The sequence below is a fragment of the Manis javanica genome, chromosome 1, assembly GCF_040802235.1.
Source record: "Manis javanica isolate MJ-LG chromosome 1, MJ_LKY, whole genome shotgun sequence".
Taxonomy (NCBI): domain Eukaryota; kingdom Metazoa; phylum Chordata; class Mammalia; order Pholidota; family Manidae; genus Manis; species Manis javanica.
This window is the reverse complement of record NC_133156.1, coordinates 106,461,423-106,479,513: the sequence shown is the minus strand read 5'-3', so window position 1 is coordinate 106,479,513 and position 18,091 is coordinate 106,461,423. Positions and strand designations below refer to the sequence as shown.

Genomic DNA, 18,091 nt, shown 5'->3' with positions numbered 1-18,091 from the left:
AATTGGCTCTCCTTTCAAATATGTCCCCATTGAAACCCTGCCCACGGCTCAAGGCTGAGCCTGAACCCGTCCTTCTCAGGGCAACCTTCCTTGACTCTCCCAGCTGTAGAGCATGCCACCTCTCTAGACCCACAGCACATTTCTGGGTGCCACTCATATGGCTCTTATAATCCCCATGTTTTGGCCCTGATATGTAGGTGCAAAAGCAGGAATTGGGGTTCTGCATCTTTCCGCAGCACATGGCATTTGTAACCTGAACAATAACCATCAGCACATCTTTTTCCCAACTAATTTCTCTTTTTGTTATCTGTCTCCTTTTCTTTTATCTTCCTATTAGTGGCATCAAGATTTTCCAAGCCACAAAGTGCTGAGGCCTTAGACACCTTAAATTCTTTCTGATTTTTCCCTGGTAAGTTATCATTTGCTAAAGACCCATGGCACCTATATCTGGCAGCCATATATCCACAGCTCTTGAATTCAGCCCTTCATTCCATTCTTATTGCTAATCCCTTAGTCCAGGCCCTATTTACTTGTCATTAGGAAATCTGGAAGGACTCCAGACACCCAGCTCCACCCAAGATGATACACTCCCCTTTCAAAGCATCCTATGATTGCATACCTTTTTGAGTCATACACCTTCAGGGAAGACAGAGCTGACTCTGAAGTTCTCCACCAGGCATTCTAAGTCAACAGATCCAAAGGCAGATAGACAGCAAAGCAATCATAGTAGGGGACTTCAATACCCCACTCAACAATGGATACATCATCTGGACAGAAAATCAACAAGGAAATAATGGACTTGAACAACACTCTACACCAAAATGGAATTAACAGATACACAGAGAATTCCATCCAACACCACTATGTACCTTCTTCTCAAGTGCACATGAAACATTTTCCAGGACAGATAATACTTTAGGTCGCAAAGTACATCTTAAGAAATTTAAGATAATTGAAATCATATCAAGTTTTTTTCCAAATGCAATGGTATGAAACTAACAGGAGAAAAGCTAGAAAATTCACAAGAATGTGGAAGTTAATTGACACACTCCTGAATGATCAATGGGTCAAAGAAAAAAATCACAAGGCCATCAAAAAATATCTTGAGATGAATGAAAATGGAAAATCATATACCAAACCAGGGATGCAGCAAAAGCAGTTCTAAGAGGGAAGTTCACAGAGATAAGTGCCTATTCTATAAGGCATTTATAAATAAGAAAAAGGAAGATCTCAAACAACCTAAACTTACACCTTAGGGAACCAGAAAAAGAACAAACTAAACCCAAAGGTAGCAGAAGAAATGAAATGACTTAAAAAGGAGGAAATCCTGCCATTTTAGACAACATGGATGAAACTGATGAAACTTACGTTAAATGAAGTAAGCCAGACAGATACAAATAAATACTATATGGTACCACTTATATGTGGAATGTAAAAAAAATGAAGAAGAAAAGATCAAACTCAGAAACAGGGAATAGACAGGTGGGAGAAGAGGTAAATGGGGAGTCGTTGGTCCTTGAAAGTACAAACTCAGTTATAAGATACATAAGATCTGAGGATCTAATGTACTGCGTGGTGAGTGCAGGTAGCCACACGACAGTGCTGCATACTTGTGGCCAAGAGTAGGTCTTAAGCATCCTCACCGCACACACACACAGTTATCTCTGTGAAGTGATGGATATGTTAATCACCTTGATCTTGGAAAGCATTCCACAATGTATGTGTATATCAAATCATCACATTTGACCACTTTAAATATATACAGTTGTTTGCCAATTATTCCTTGATAAAGTTGGAAAACAAGGAAAAAAAAATGCCAGTCAGGGCCTGGGCTCACTTTATCCCTTTCTTCTCAACCCTCCACAATGGGCAATTCTTCCCTCTCTAAATAGGTCTCATCACTTTCCAGCCTCAGGCCCTTGTTCATGCTGTTTCCTTATCTGGAAGGCCCTCCTTTAAACCTGTTGAAAGTTTCCCTTCCCCGAAGGTCTTCCCAGGTGCTGCCTACATGAAGAGGGGGGACCCCTTCTGGTCGCCTCCCCACCCCACCTCCTGCCAGGGAGCCCGACCTCTCTGTCTGGGTATGTCTCTCCTCCTCGGATTCTCGCAGCAGCCTCTAACCTGGGATCCCTCTTAGGGCACTGAGGCTGTTGGTCTTAGCATTAGGGCAAATGTAGATTTCTGTAAATCCTTGTCAGTTTTTACGGGACAGAGACTATGATTTAATGTACTCAATCCAGCTCAAACTGTATTCTGTCTCTCACTTCCTTAAATGCTTCTGTGAATAGAAGCATTTATGCTTCTATTCTCTTCCATGCTCTTAGAATAAAGTCACATTCTCAGTGGCGCCTAAGACTCGCATCCTCCCCAGCCTGGTGCTGGCTCACTGTCCCAGCCATGCCCTGTTCCCGGGCCCTTCCCCATGCTGCCCTCCATTCTCCGCCATCCTCACCCTTCACCGAAATAGCTCATGCCCACCCTTGGGGCTCAGCCTAAACTTCAGTGCATCCACTCATTCTTCCTACAGTATTTATTAGGTGCCTACTATGTGCTAGGAACTCTCCTAGGCCCTGAAGATGGAGCAGGGAACAGAGTGCACCAAGAACCCTGCCCTCATGGGGCTCACATGCTTCCTCCACGAGGTCTTCCTTGCCTGCCCACCAACATACACACAGGAGATGCCACCCCTTGTGTGTGCTGCCCCAGCACGCTGACTTCTTTAGAGTATGCATCACTCCTATGAGGGCTGGCTGAGTTTCTTATTCCCTTGATATCTATCATCCTCAGTAAACTCAAGGATTCTTGGCCGTTGTGTCCTTTCTTCCCTTTGGTGTCACTGATGCCAAGCACAGTGCCAGGCACACAGTGGGTCTGCCATAAATTTCTTGAATGAATGAAGTAATGAAATTAAGCCCCTCACTTTAAAAAAGAGGGAATAGTAATGCAGAGCTGAGAGGAACGGGGTTGCTAGCTCCTTCTCGTAATGCAGTAACGATGAGGTCAGGCTGGGGCTAGGGCGTGGGCCACCTCTCTCCCATTCCCAGGCACTTCTCACTTTCAGGAGGTTTAAATGGAGGAGACAATGGAAATGGGGCACAGGGCAAATGCAAAAGAGGTAAATAAAGAGAAAGAAAGGAGAAACTATTAAAAATATTCTTGTGAGTCAAATATAAGAGAAGAACAGGGAAGGGAAGACATATTAACAGATGAGGAGACAACAGGTGTGGTACCCTCCCAGAGCCGCCGGGCAGCCGGAGCAGCCTGTATGTTTCCCTTTGCACCTCTTTCCAGAACTCTGAGGGACACTTTGTCTTTTATTTTTTTGGATGATGCTGAGGCAGTCACCGCATTTGGTTACCCTTCCTAAGTGTGGGCTGGTCTCCACTCCAGGTGCCACCTCCCTTCAGCTGGCTCTGTGCTCAAGGCCAACCTGTAAGGACTGCACCACCAGCTCCCTGGACCTCTGGCTTCTCACTGCGTGCAGTCGGTGGGAGGCTTCAGGAGCAGACTGAAAAGTGGGAAGAGAGAGGAACCAAGGCACTTCCTTCCCCAGCTCCCTTAATACCAGGGCACAAGCTGCCTTCCTCTGCATGAGGCCACAGCTCCCACAGCCACAGGTCTTACTGCATTTCACAGATACCCTGTCCTTTCCCCAAAAGGGGAATTTGTGGGTTTCCCCTATTGCTGTCCACACCTTTATAATTAGAATAGTTTTCCGTTAAACTCTTGAATCATCCCAGTTGAGGGTGCCATGAACCTGACTAACACATTTGGTTTGGAGAATCCTTCACAATCCCAATGCCTTAGGAGGCACAGACAGCTTTCTTAGGGGAAGCCCAGTGCTCAGTTTCCCAGCTTCCCTTGCAACTGGGGTGGATGTATGTGACATGGGCCCCACTGATTGGCACCCCTGTGAGAGTGTGAAGCTGACCCTTGAAAAACAAAAGAATGAGCTGTGTGAAATCTGTCCTAGGGAGGGGGGCCTGCAGGCATAGCTGGTTCGTGGCTATACAGGCACAAAGCCTGGTTTTTCAACCCTTGCAAGGATTCAGAGAATTCTCTGCTTAACCAAGTCAGAGTTGGATTCTCTTGTTAGCAACTGCAAACCATGAATGACACCTCTCTCTCCTGGGCCTCTTACCACTTGCTGCCTGGCTGGATCTCCTGACATTCTCTCCTCTTTCAACTACAAGTTAAGTCTGACTTTAATGCCTCCCATTCCTGTGCTGGAAAGATGTTTTCTTTGCTTAGAGTCACTAAAATTGATCTGCTATAACCTGACTTTTAAAAATAATCCTTGTAAAAGCAGGTCACTTGGAAATCAGGAAAATAGAGTTGTTTACTACATGGTCTACAGGAGGCCCTGGATCCAAATGTCCTCTTTCTCCCTTTAACCCTGGCCTGACCCTGCTCATTAGTGGTTTCAGGAGAAACTCTATTCCTGACTTAGTGGGCTCACATTCTATAAATGTTAATCAGGAACAGCCACCCATTTCTGACCCTGGGCTTTGCTGCTTTTCAGAGGAGGCTGACTGCCTTAGATTAAAAAAAAGAAGAAAACTCCTTTCAAAGTAAAATGTGTCACCTATATTATTATTCATACACTGTGGGTTGCCACTGTACACAGTAACAGAAGAACACTTGTGACCATATGTGCATCAGTGTAGGCCAAGGGACAGGGAAAGGTATCCCAGTTTCTTTTCATTCAAATAAACTGCTCAGAGACTGGATAGAGGTAATTTCATTGTTGCCCTGAGATTCTTTATGGAGGATCACAAGCCAGTCAGCCCATTTCACACAGAGATTTGGATATAATGAACTTACTTTATCTGTATCTAGAAAGCAGAGGATGTGGCACATAATTACATGAGCAATGATACCAATATCTTCTAATCATTATGGTATTTTTTTTTAAATTTTTGCTCCTAGAACCCACCAACACCTAATATTCCAACTAGCAGGAAGCTTAAAATTCATCTAGTTAAATTCCTTCATTTTATAGATAAAGAAACTGGGATCCAGAAGTGTTAAGTGCCTGCCCAGAGCAGGCAGCTGCTAAAAGGCAGAGCCAGATGCAAGCCTGATTCTTTCTGGCTTCCAAACCAGTGAACTCTATAACCTCAGGAATCCAACTCCCCAAATAACAGGAAAAGAGTAGTAGTTTTGGGTCTCTACTTAATAGGTCTTTCAAAAGCCCAAAGATCCATTAAATTTGTCTACAAAATTAATTCTTTGCAGGGAAGAAAAAGTAAGAATATTGCATTGTTTACATTTTATATATAAGGAAACTGAAGAAAATATTTGTAAATGCTTTTTGCTATAGTATCACAATTAAGCCTAGAACCTTAGGGGGATTACCTGGCAGAGCAAACCATCTTTCGACAGTAAATAAGGCTCCAAGTCAGTCAGTCTGATATGGTGATTCACATGCATATCCCTGTTTAAGGCCAGATGACTGATGCAGTGACACTGGCATTCTGGGCCTATACCCAGCTTAGGAAGGGAGGAGCAGGCAGCGCTGGGGCCTGGGCCTGGGCTCTGGAGCATGGCTGCTTAGAGTCATCTGCTCCATGATTCGTCGGTGTCATCTTAACACCTTAGGTAGTATCTCTGTGCTTCCAGTTCCTTATTTGCAAAAAGGGGAGACAATCGTGAGGATCAATACATTTAGGAAATGGTAGGCATTAGGTGTTCCCCCAAAATTAGCAATTATTATGGTCAACAAAAGGATCTAAAAGAGATCTAAGAGCTCGTACAAGGGCTGTCCTGAAATTATCTGTTCCTAAATCAGGTGGGTGGAAAGTGACAGAACGTGCGCTGAACAGCCACTAGAGGGAGCTCTCTGGCCAGACGGGACCGGCGGTCGGAGACGGAGGCTCATGGCCTCGGAGGGAACCACGAACCCGAAGGCTGACGCCCACGGGGTTTATAGGTCAGATTTCCACCTTGAGCTGAGGTTTCTGTGAAAAGGTGGTTGGAATTTGTCACTGAATTGTCTTTCCTTTTCAAGTTGCCTAAAGCTGCAGTTCACCTCAGTCGTGAATGTTACTGATAATACACTGAGGCCCTTTAATCTGAAGGAGTGTGTGGGGGGGGCGGGGGGTGTCTACTCTCAGAGACAGCGGGTCAGAGGGCGAAAGCGAGAGAACAGTGGAGTGGCAGTGACCACTTGAGATCGTCGCCACAATCTGGGAGCATGCCCACTCACAGGAACTTCACCTAGTGTGTGTTCTGGAAGACAGATCTGCAGGTTCAGGATTTTAGGGCCCGTGCTGGGAGAGAAATACTTATCTGCAAATAGCCCAGCACCTCGGAAAGGCAGTAGGCAGCCTCTCTGGGTTCCCGGCAAATGTGTCCCCTCTCAGAACTGTCCGAGACGCGCCTCGGCCAAGGTGGAGCGAGGCTCTCCGGGCTGGCCGTGTTCTGCGCCCGACCCGCTCTGCCACAGCCCACCTGTGAGCCCTTCTCAGGCACCGCCTCTGGTTTACAGATTCCCTCCCCACCCCTTCCCCAGTCTGAAATGTTGGGAGAGAATCTTATTCAGTCTTTTACTCCTCAACCTGATTTCACCAATCATCAGCTCTCCCAGGAGCATGTATGTTTCAGCTTAGTTGTAATTTTTAACTTAAAGGCTTTCTTTACCCTGTCTTCCTTCTGCTCCCAACTCCCAGTATCCCAAAGCATTGGAATGGCTCTCACCATCAGACTGAAGGTTTTTTCCAGGCAAGTGTCTTGTTCATTCATTCTGTGGACGTCCAAGGGCAAAAATATTGGGAGTTTCTTCATGAAAGACATTGAGAACGTCCTGTCCTCCAGCACATCCTGTCACTGAATTCCTGTCCTCACCTGGTTTAATCATAGTACTCAGCCCTCGGGGTGGGAGGATTCTGGTGGAGGCAGAGGGAGATCACAAGCCCACTCCCAGGTCAGGGTTCAGAGCATGAAGCAGCCTCTCATAGAGGCTGTTGTCACTTCTCTCTGCAACCATCCAGGCCTTGCCCTGGGGGTGAAGGGTCACCCAGGAAGGCCAGTTGGCCACTGTGGTTTTCCACACCCTCTTATCCAAGGGCAGAGCTTCGTTCTCCAGCGTGGCTGCACCATTTTTCCACTGGCCTCACATCAAAGCCCTTGGACTTCTGGGTGCAAACGCTGTCTGGGCAGCTGCTGGCCTTCTCGACTTGGCAGCTGCTCCTTGGCGCTGCCTGTGGGGAGTCTGGCTTGCTTGGCTTGGATTGGGCCTTTACTGCCTGGTTCTTCTCCTCTCCTCTATTTTCCACTGGCATCTGACACTGGCTGGGGCCCTGATCCTCTTGCTGGACCGACAGACCTATTCAGCTGCTCCTTGCCTCAGAAAAATCAGTTTTTTTAAAGCCCATTAATGCTCTGACAAGAATTCCTCTCGAGTCACCAGTGTCCCTGATTGGGGTGCCCACTCCCGAGTCACACAGCCCTCTCCTCACATCCTTCTTCAGGACTTCGGGGTAGAAATGTGTAGTAGACATGTATGTGGAAGGCGGCCACTGTCTTTCCCTCAGAAGGCCTGATGATCTCCCAGGGAAAACATCCCACTTAAGTTATACTGTCTTGGAAATGCCCATCTCCCCCACCCCACGAAGGCAGGCCAGGGCTGGTTTTCCTTTTATTTGTCTGAAAACTGCCATCATTCTCCCTAAATTCTGATCTTACTCCCAGCCACTTGGGGATCTGCACTCTGAGACCAGCAGTGCTGGGAGAGAACAACAGTCTTCTCCTTTTAAAGTCTGTTTAACTAACTCTGAAAAAAGGAGAGGCACAAACCCTGAGCATAGGGGCTTTCATTGTTTTGGCTCCAAGTAGTAGTTTATTGCTGTTGATTTCAGGGCATCCAGAATATACAACTTTGTTAGTCCTTTAACCACAGACTGAGTAAATGAGATAAACTTGGGCAAATTAAAAGTATCATACATTTCTCCTAGGCAGCCCCCAAATCCAGTGTTCTCTCTTTCCCTCTCTGAGAAGCTACGACTTACTTCTGTGCTCAAATGGCTGTTATTTATGTGCCCACTGCTGACCACCAGCAGGGGACTGAGAGACCGGGAGCTATAGGGAGTTAAGGAGACTGTCTCTGCTCCCATATCCTGTGTGGGCAAACACAGGGTGGACACGGGGGCCTGGGGTAAACGCAGGGCTGCGGGCCGTTAACCTCACGCATTAAGCCTCAGGAACAGAGATGACCTTGTAGAATACATGGTCAAGCCCCTCCACTTTCCGGATGAAATAACAAGCCCATGATTACCCAGAAGCAGAGTGGAGTGGGAGAGCTCGGACTCTGGGGCTGGCTGCCTGGGTTCGAATCCAGACTTTCCAATTCGTAGCTGCTCTGCCACCTTGCCATGCTACCTACCAATGCTGAGCTCAGGTTCTCTGCTTGTAAAATGAGACCCCTGGGAGTTGTGGAGTGAGTCAATAGGTCTCCAGTGCCTGGTGCTGGGTGAGTACTGGATACAGGACAGGGCTGATTCTGTCCCAGCTTGAGGCAGAGGGCTGAGCAAAAAAATATCAGGAATGAGTGAGTAACTAAACAAGGTCTAGTATGCCCACTTTGCAGATCAACAGATGAGGCTGGAGCAGTTAGAGACACCTACAGGGTTACACAGCTAGTGAGGGTAAAGCCATCGCCAAAGCCAGCCCAGATCCTGGCCCCTCCCAGAACACCACTGTGTGCCAATGAAGAGTGCCACCTAAGGCTCAGGGAGCAGACCCTTGAAGTCACCTCAGCCCCGTCCTGCCTGCCGCCCACACTCAGCAGAACCGTGACCCTCCCTCACGCAGCACACAGGGGCCTCTCTGTCTGCAGGTCGACCCAGCCCCTTTGGCCACTCCCATTTGGCGAGTTACTGAAGAATTTTCTTGATGGCACTTGAGTAGGAAACCCCCAGCATTTGCTCATCACCAGCTCCTTCTCTGTATTTAGACCAAATGCCCACGTGGCTGCCCCTGCTCTGCTACAAACTCCCCCAGGGCTGTCTCAGAAGCCTGAGGACCCCACGGTCTCAGTTCTCTCTTGTTCTGAAGGTGACTATTTCTGCAGGGACCTCCTTCCTGCCCTTTCTCTCCCCACTCCTACTTGTTATTCTGATGAAATTCTGAGAACAGGAACCAGCGGTGTGACTCCCCTTTTTCCTCTCTCCTCTGCCTTCTTCCTCCCTCCCTCTCTCAGACATTACTGCTCTTCTTTCCCTGCCTGCTTTTCTGTGCCTGTTCCTCTCCACTTACTTTATCCCTCTGTGCTTCAAAGGGGAGGGGAGCCTTCCAGGGATAAGCAATCAGCAGCCTCTTCCCCAGTGCCTCCTAATCAAAGTGCGGCAGCCCTGACACCTCATGCTAGGACTGTCACAAGGTCTTCTCTGCTGCTTCACTCCACAGCGGGCGGGCTAAGGATGCAAGCATCTGTTGGGTAGCATAACTGGCATTGTTCAATTCCATTTTCCCAAGAAAGAGCCTCCTCTAACGTTATAGCCAGTGACCTTGAGCCGCCCAAGAAAAACGCTGTGTCTGCTCTAAGTTCTCACAACCAGAGCTTCCCCAGAGCAGTGGCTGGTTGTGGATGAATAGGATGGAGAGCAGCTGAAGTCATGTCATTCATCTGGTGGAGAATAGGGTTCTGGCTCTGCTCTCTGTGGTTAGACAGCAAGTTTTTATGTTTGAAAGATACTTTCTTTCTCAGGAGGGTGAAGTTCATTGTTCTGTAACGACACCCTGGCCCCAGGAAAGAGCAGTGTGCTCAGGCCACCCTCCATCCTGGCCTTCTGTTGTTCGGGTGATGAATGTGGATATGAATGTAGCTCCTTTTTGCAATGTGTTTCTCTCGTTGTCACCTGTGCCCTTTAAGTACAGGTTTTCATTTTAATCTCCCTCTGTACCCTCCTGTCTCTCCCCTTCCTGTGGTCTCACCTGTGCTTCTCTGCCTCCTGCACCCTCTTGTTTCCTTTGGGCCAGATGAGCTTCACTCTCTCCTCCAGCCATTGCCACCCAGTGAGCACACCTTCTTCTCAGAACTGTACCCGTGGCCTGAATGGGGGACCTCCCATACAGCCAGCAGAGGGCGCACTGAGGAACAATGGGATCAAAGCTGCGGGTTGAAGGAGTCACCACCAGATGGCACTCTACTGAGTTCTCTGCACATCTCCCTGCTCTGAATGAGAAATTTCTGACTGGTTAGAAAAAAAAAATCACTGGAAGCACCAGGAGAGGTCACTGAAGCACAGGAATCTCCAGTTATTGTTATTTTTTTGTTATTTTTTTTTTTGCTAGTCACCAATATAAGTAATAACTTTTCGATCACACAAACCCACATTTATTTTTCATGACTTAGGTATTACTATCAATATACCATCTATGTTATTAGAACTTAATAAAAATTATGTTTAGATAAAAATTAGTGTTTATCTAAAATCAGCTTCTAATATTTTCTTCCTATATTACAACAGACCATTCTATACACCTCTCAGAGAGATCACTGGTCTAGTTCATATTTCCTTTCCCCAAAAGGACCACATTTCAATAAAACGGATGTTTTTTGAGTTCCTACTGTATACACAGCACTGTAGAAGGGATGTAAAATGATTCAAGAAAAGTCATAGAACACATTCTCTGTCTACATGTTTCTTATGCTATGGCCGTGGAGGCGAACTATATAGCAATAGACTTAAAAGATTTAAAGACAATGTAGAACAACATGCATGTAGCAAACAGAACACTTAACTTAAAAACAATATGACCCACTCTAACTATTTGAAGGAAAAGGGAATTTATTATGTAGCTTACAGATTCTCTCTCAGGACCAGGAAATAAGCCAGGATTAGGTACTAAGCAGCAGCCAAGTGAAAGAATCAACTACCCAAAGGCTGTTCTGGTGGAGTCGGTGGTACAGTTGCCTGGGTCCAGCACTAGTGACACAAGGGAGTGCACACTCAACTAGAGTGCCAGGCGGAAACATAGCTCAGCCCCACCAGTGCTCGCAAAGAGAGCTGAGCTCCTGCAGGCAGCCTCTGCCTCACCCGGGCCATGCCCTTCTTCCCAGTAGCAGGGGGCTGCTCAGCAGAAGCAACGCTGAATCCAGAACCATGTTTCACGGAGATCTTTAACTCTCCTGACTCTAATGTGGAGAGAGTGACAAGCAGCTAGACCAGATACTGACTGGGCCCGTGCGCAGGAACCCTGAGCTACGGTAGTGTCCGCCCGAGGAGAGCCCCTAATGCCTGCCTCCTTCTCACATGGAGAAAGCCAGGAGGCGGGGCGGGACCCGCGAGCTGCTACCCCAGGCTCCAGGTGACCTCAGCCTGAGTCAGCCGTGAGTTCCTGCTGCCACAGGCAAGCTCTAAGAGCCTTCCTTTCTGAAGCAATTCCACCTAAGTTCCAAAGTTCCTTGTATGTTTCTGGTTGTGTATTTTTTCCTTTCCCAAGTGCACATCTGACTTTCACCCACTGCAGCATTTTAACCTCCAGTCTCTCCTCTGTCTTCTGTCCCTACTCACTCGCCTGACTCGTGAGCTCACTGCTGTACTGACCTCCGTTTCTTCCTATTTCCCGGCCCCTCCCTGCCAACAACTACTTGGTTCAGGGCTTCACCTGCCGTTTTCCCTACCCCTTGTTTTGCTGTGAGCCATCCCTGGACTCTGCCTGAATCTCAGCTCACTCAACGTCTGTTTAACATATGTAGGCTCGGCCTCAGCAAGAGGCACCATGGGAGTGTGGCTCTGGGAACTGAGTGACATGGAGGATTGCAAGGACATTCTCCATGGGGATGACTGAAGGTAGGGGCACTCATTGGCCTGGAGGGAAGCAAGAGTGGCTAGTAACGGCAGCATAAAAGGCTTTGCTTAAGCAGGAAAAAAGTTATGTATGATGTTGATGAGGTAACTTCAGTGATGAGCCAAAAGCTGAATATCCCTTGATGTCTTAGTTAGATTGGGGTGGTATAACATTGAGAACCAAACCAAATATAGTTTAAACTGCTCAAAGGTTATTTCTTTCCAATAAAAACCCAAGCTGGTAGTAAGCTCTGCTCCTCAAAGTTGCCAGGAGTTAGGCTTCAATGCCCGGCCTCCACTCGTGGCTGCCACCCACGTGTCTAACAGGAAGGAAAGGGGAAGGGAAGGCACACTCTTCCCCTCAGAGGTGACCCGGCAGGGCATGCTTCACTTGCTCTCATAAACAGTTGACTAGAAAGTAGCCACCTGGCCACACCAAACCACAAGGGAAGCTGGGAAGTATGGCTTTTACTGGCCACGTGTGCAGCTAGAACCTCTGTTTCTGTGTATAAGGGGAGAATGGGAATCGGAGGGGAACCAGCCTCTGGGCTGGGCTGTGAGGGCTGTTCTCAGACAGACTGCTGCTGACCACAGGATCAGGCTGATCAGTGGGGTCTTCCCTGGAGGGAGGGAGGGTGGGCCACTTGATACCAATGCCTTCTCAGAAAACATCATAGTTACAGCCAGGCACAGTCCCCTCCTATGGGATTAGGTAAAGGTAAGGAGAGAATGCAAGGTGACCTTGCACCACCATATTCCACCACCAATCTTCACCCCAATCCAAAACCCTGGATGGAGAGCCTACTGTCAGAGCAGTGTGCATCTCGCACAGTTCTAGGCTCAAATCCCAGCTCTCCCGTCAACCACTTGTGTGATTGTGTGCAATTCTGCCCTCCCTCCATATGCCTCCACTTCCTCTACACAAGATACTAACAGTCCCTACTTCATACGGTTCTGAGGATTAAATGAACAAATTCATTTATAGTACCTGATACATAGTAAAGGCTCAATGATTCTTGACTTCTTATTACAATAAAGACTATAAACACACAAACCCACCTTCACCAACCCCCACATGTACACAGTACTTCCTGACTAATCTGGCAAAGGAGAAAGAGTAGATTTATGCCCAGATCCTTTCCTCTCCTCCCATATCCCAGACTCTACTGTGGGAGAAAGAGTAGCACCAGTGAGAACAGCAGCAGGATGCAAGGTATAGGAGCAAGAGGGAGCATGGGCTTTGGAAAACAATGGAAAGCCTGGGCCAGCAGGAATGGAGAGTTCATGCTAGAAGTAGCAGAAAATTAATTTGGGTGGGGCAACTCATGCAGTCATCAAAAAACACTGAGAAAAGGCAAAAACATCTAACACAGAAACTCTCCAATTGTGTCAAACTCATTTGAGAAAGATTCTCAGTAGCAGACATGGCAGCAGAAATACTTGCTACAATGGCTGCAACCAGCAGCATCAGGAACACTGTGGATAAGCCTGAGCCCTAACACCCCAGGCACTCCTCATATCCAGGCTTACACGCCATCTCCTGACCTGAAGTATCGAGACAAACCTTGAAAAATCAGCACCCATGTTCTTCATACTCTTCCCCCCAATCCCAGCAGCTCTGCATTTGTTAAGTATCTCAAAAGGTAATTTTCAGTGCTAGGGAAGGAGGGTAGCTCTAAGTTCCCTCAGAGGAACTTCTCAGAATCATCTTGGGAGCTTTTCATCTGCACACCTCACACATATCCCCAGAGGCTGTAACACTCACTCATCAGCTCTCTGATGCGCTGGAATGCTGCAGCCGGCTCCTACAAGCTCACAAGAGTACATTCTCATGTCTCTTTCCAACTCTATGTTCAGTGGCATCCTATTGGTGCCTTGAAATCAGATATGATGGGGAAATTTACATGGAAATTGGCAAACACTATAAAGGAGGGCTCTCCCTGCCCCTACGTCCACATGGCTGCTTTTTAAACATTTTTCAGCACACCATTGCCACACACTTTTGATAGGGTTCATGTTACTAAGGAGAATGTACTATATCAGCATGTTGGAATGGGAAAAGAGAGAGAATTAAATGTTCTACAATATGTGGATACCTATGCTGGGTATGCATAGCCTCTGCAGAGTGGTCAGATGATCGACGACCCCAAGCAGAGGGATGAGCTCAGCTCTGACTGCGTGCACCAGCCCTGCAGAAAGAGACACAAGGAACAGCAGACACACCCTCTGCCTGCCTGGTACATCTAATTTGGATGATAGACAAGGTATAGCCTGTGAAGCAGGGAGTGATACATAATATACAATAATATAGGGAGAGGGCCAAATGACTGATGTTACTAAGTATTTGAAAAAGGCAGAGAGGAGTGAATAGAGTGACTACTGTGCACCTCCCAGAGTGCTAGGTTCTGGGACGCATGTGCACAAGGCTTACCTTCTTGCTGACCTGGTGTGGTGCCTCTCAAGGGGGCACCTCTCTGGCGGACCCTGCATTGGAATCATCCCTAGCAATGATAACTAACATGTAGGGAAGGCATGCTGTGTGCCAGCCACTGAACACAGTGTTTTACCTGTGTTGTCATTTCTTTCTCAGGCCAGCATTCTCTTAAGCCTTTTATTATTATCCCCATCATACAGACTGGAAAACTGGGACAAAGGAAGTTAATTACTTTGCCCAAGGTCACACCATTAGGAAACAACAGCGCCATGACTCAAACCTGGAAGTCTGAGCTTGGTTGCTGTGCCCTAAACCTACATTAAAAAGATTGATTACCAGGGCCCAGAGTAACTGAACTTGAATCTCTGGGACTGGACCGCTAAAATCTGACATTTTACATTGGATCCCTAAGTAATTGTACTGCCCACTAGTCCTGAGACCCAGTGGCCTAGAAATGAAGGCAGACAATTTAAGAAGCAATCATAATAAAAATAACATTTGCTAGATCTGGTACATATACACAATGGAATATTAGTCAGCCATAGAAGAAAACAGATCCTACCATTTGCAACAACATGGATGGAGCTGGAGGGTATTATGTTCACTGAAATTAGCCAGGTGGAGAAAGACAAGTACTGAATGACTTCACTTATTTGTGGGGTATAACAACATAGCAAAACTGAAGAAACAAAACAGCAGCAGACTCACAGACTCCAAGAAGGGACTAGAGGTTACCGAAGAGAAGGGGGTGGGGACGAAGGGAGGGAGAAGGGGATGAAGGGGTATTATGATTAGCACACATAAAGTAGGGGGGGTCACAGCAAAAGCAGTATAGCACAGAGAAGACAGACAAGTAGTGACTCTATAGCATCTTACTATGCTGATGGACAATGACTGCAATGGGGTGTGGGAGGGACTTGATAATATGGGTGAATGTAGTAACCACAATGTTGCTCATGTGAAACTTTCATAAATTGGTATATCAATGATACCTTGATAAAAAAAAATTTGCTAAATGTTGCAGAAAGGGTAAGTACAGGATGCTAAGGGAACGCTTTGCTTAGATGGTTCAGGAAAGCGTCCTGGGGGAATTGCTCACACCTGCCCCAAAGGCAGATGTTTGCTAGGTAGAAAGGAGGTTAGAAAGCTTCCACACTGAGATAAGAGATTTGGATCACAGAACCAGAAGGAGGAAAACTGCTAGGCCCTTGAAGAGGTGGAAGAAATCCACTATGGCCAGTAATCCACTTGGTGGGGCCCCTGCCTAAGAGAAGAGGCAAAAGTGCCAGGTGGAGGTGAGACAGGTCTCCACAGAAGGTTGTGCTGTGTGCGCACTGCATCAAGTTGCTGCATCCACTCAGGGGCAGGCCTTCTGGAAACTCAACCCCTCCCCCACAGACCTCTGTGCGGTGTGCCCTGAGATATTATCTGTCTGTGGCCGTCAGTGAGCTCTCAGTGCCCTCGATCATATTGGGAGAAGACTTGTAAGTTCAGAAGTTTGGACAATATGTAGTTGTAAGGGATGTAGTTAAAAAGGGGAGCGACATGGCTGGATTTAGGTGTCCGAATGATCACTCTGGCTGGGAAGGTCACAGATTTCTACCACACATGCTTATCATGAGCACAGGGGTGGTAAGTAGGATTCTGTGGCTTCTTCTGTTCTGGGGACTGTGGCTTTCTACCCACCACTGGGACACCGAGTGTCCTGTCTTACACTCACAGAACATCACCTGCCCCCACCCCTCTTGCCCATATGCTAAACTCTTTACACAGCATGGCACTTAATCCTACAACGACAGTTACACATAAATGAACCAAAAGTCATAGAGGTTAAGAAAAGCAGCCAAAGCCACAGAGCTGCCAAAACAGAATTTGGAAGCAACTATATTTTTTGTTGCAAAGCTCTTGCTCCTGCTGCTGTATTCATTAGCCTCCAAATCTATGTAAACAGGGTAAAGCCAGATTCTCCTAGGGTTGCTATTTGATACAGCCCCCACATGGGGAATTCAGAAGCACTCAGCTTCCTAATGAACCTTCCACACCACAGTGCAGCTCACAGCGACAGAACCCACTCACACTGGCTAAGGCCAGGAACCCAACGTGTCTGATTCCAAGGCCAGCAGGTCATAAGGCCTTGGTCACTCTCAGTCCATCTCAGCTATGCAGCTCTCTGTGCAGCTCCATCTGCTGGAGAGCTCTTCTCCGGTGACAGCAAGGATACACAAGCTCTCCCCCGGTGACAGCAAGGATAGACAACAGTAGCTCCCTCTTACGTCTCACCTCCTTAGCTACCTAGGCTGGAAAAAGGCCTTTCACACAGGATTCAAAGAGAGCTCCGGCCAAGGACCCCACAGCGGCCCAATCCAGGCCATGTGCCAGCCTCTAGAGAGGGGATTGTGTGGGGTCATGTGGGGTCAGCCTTGGTCAATCACATGGTCTAAGAGTGGGAGACTGGCCTCCCCCAAAGGATGATGAGATGCTGACACAAGAGAAGGAACCAGATAGCGGGCCACAGAAGTAGGTTTTGGGACCACAAAGAATTTCTGATCCCTTCTATTTGACTCGGGAAGATCACAGTGGCTTTACTTTTTCTGTAAACTTCCAGGTCTCTCCAATGGTGATGATGATTTGAGACCCTTCTTGATAAGAATTACCATCCAAAAAAAAATTTGAAATCCCTTTTTTCAGTTCCGTGTACTTTAATTCTTATAAGAAACAAACTGAAGAAAGTCCAAGGGAAATGGAATCATCTATTTCAAGGGAAACAGTAAATAATGTACTGAAATAGTTGGAAACTTTGTAAGAAAATAACAAACATGAAAGATGAGGAGGTGATTTAGTTTAACAAAGATCTGAGACTGAGAGAATAAGCACTTGGAGGGTAGAAAGGAAAGAAAACTATTTGAAAGGTGAAATATCAGAGAAGAAAGAACTGGCCAAAGATGGATGTTTCAAGAAAGCAGAAATCCATCAATTTAATCAAGATTACTATATTAGAACTGCTGAGTATCAAGTAAGCTGCTTTTCCCAACATGACAGGTGATAGAAACAAGCCAAGCAAGAAGGAAAAATATTTTGCAATGCCGACTGGTTCCTCCATCACCATGACAACATCACAAGTGGAAAACAGTGATGTTGATTATGTCATAATCTAATTATCTTTCTCCTCCACCTTCATTATTTTTCAGTGCTCAGGATGATATTAAATCGTCTTTATTTACTTTATTCCACACATAGTTTTCTTACTTTAAAGTTGGTGGAAACTTTAGGAGCTATTTTGTGTAATATTTGATTCAAAGACAATAAATTATTCAGAGAATTTTTAAGGGGTGTGAAAAGAAAAACAGGGAGAGGTAAATACGTCTTCCATGATTGGCTTAACAGCACTTTATCATTTAGAGACAATTCTGTCCAACTGTGTATTTCTCACATGGGCTCAGACCAGCCCACTCCTGTCATTCTAGATGAGCTTTGAACACTGTAGATTCAGAGACCATCTTAAGATCCGGTAGTTTAAAAAAAACTTTTAGGATAATAAAATAGAAGGTCATATTAATTAAATCATAATTACCATCATTATCTTTGAAATAATCAAAATAATTCCTATTTATTAAGTGTTTTCTGTGGGTCAGGCACCATGCTAAATGCTTCCTATGTCCCATTTTATTACATGAAAAAGTGAAGCTTAGCGAACTCAGATTACTTGCTCAAGGCGAAAAATCTAGGAAGTAGCAGAACCAAGAGTCACACCCTAGGCAGGTCATCCTGTTAGCACCCCACATTAATGGAGACAAACCACAACTTAAATGCAGACATGGACTTATTAGCTGCACAGTGGTCTAAGGCCAGAGAGGTCATTCTTGTC

The 18,091-nt window shown here is 46.5% G+C and overlaps 1 long non-coding RNA gene across 1 annotated transcript in view; it reads right to left on the bottom strand.

Moving 5' to 3' along the window:
• The window catches only part of LOC140849207 (uncharacterized), a 67,433-nt gene extending 60,600 nt beyond the window's left edge, over positions 1-6,833 (bottom strand). Inside the window, exon 1 of the long non-coding RNA XR_012130920.1 lies at positions 6,700-6,833. This is a non-coding gene — a long non-coding RNA (uncharacterized lncRNA). The remainder of the gene's footprint in view (positions 1-6,699) is intronic.
• Positions 6,834-18,091: the final 11,258 nt, after the last annotated feature.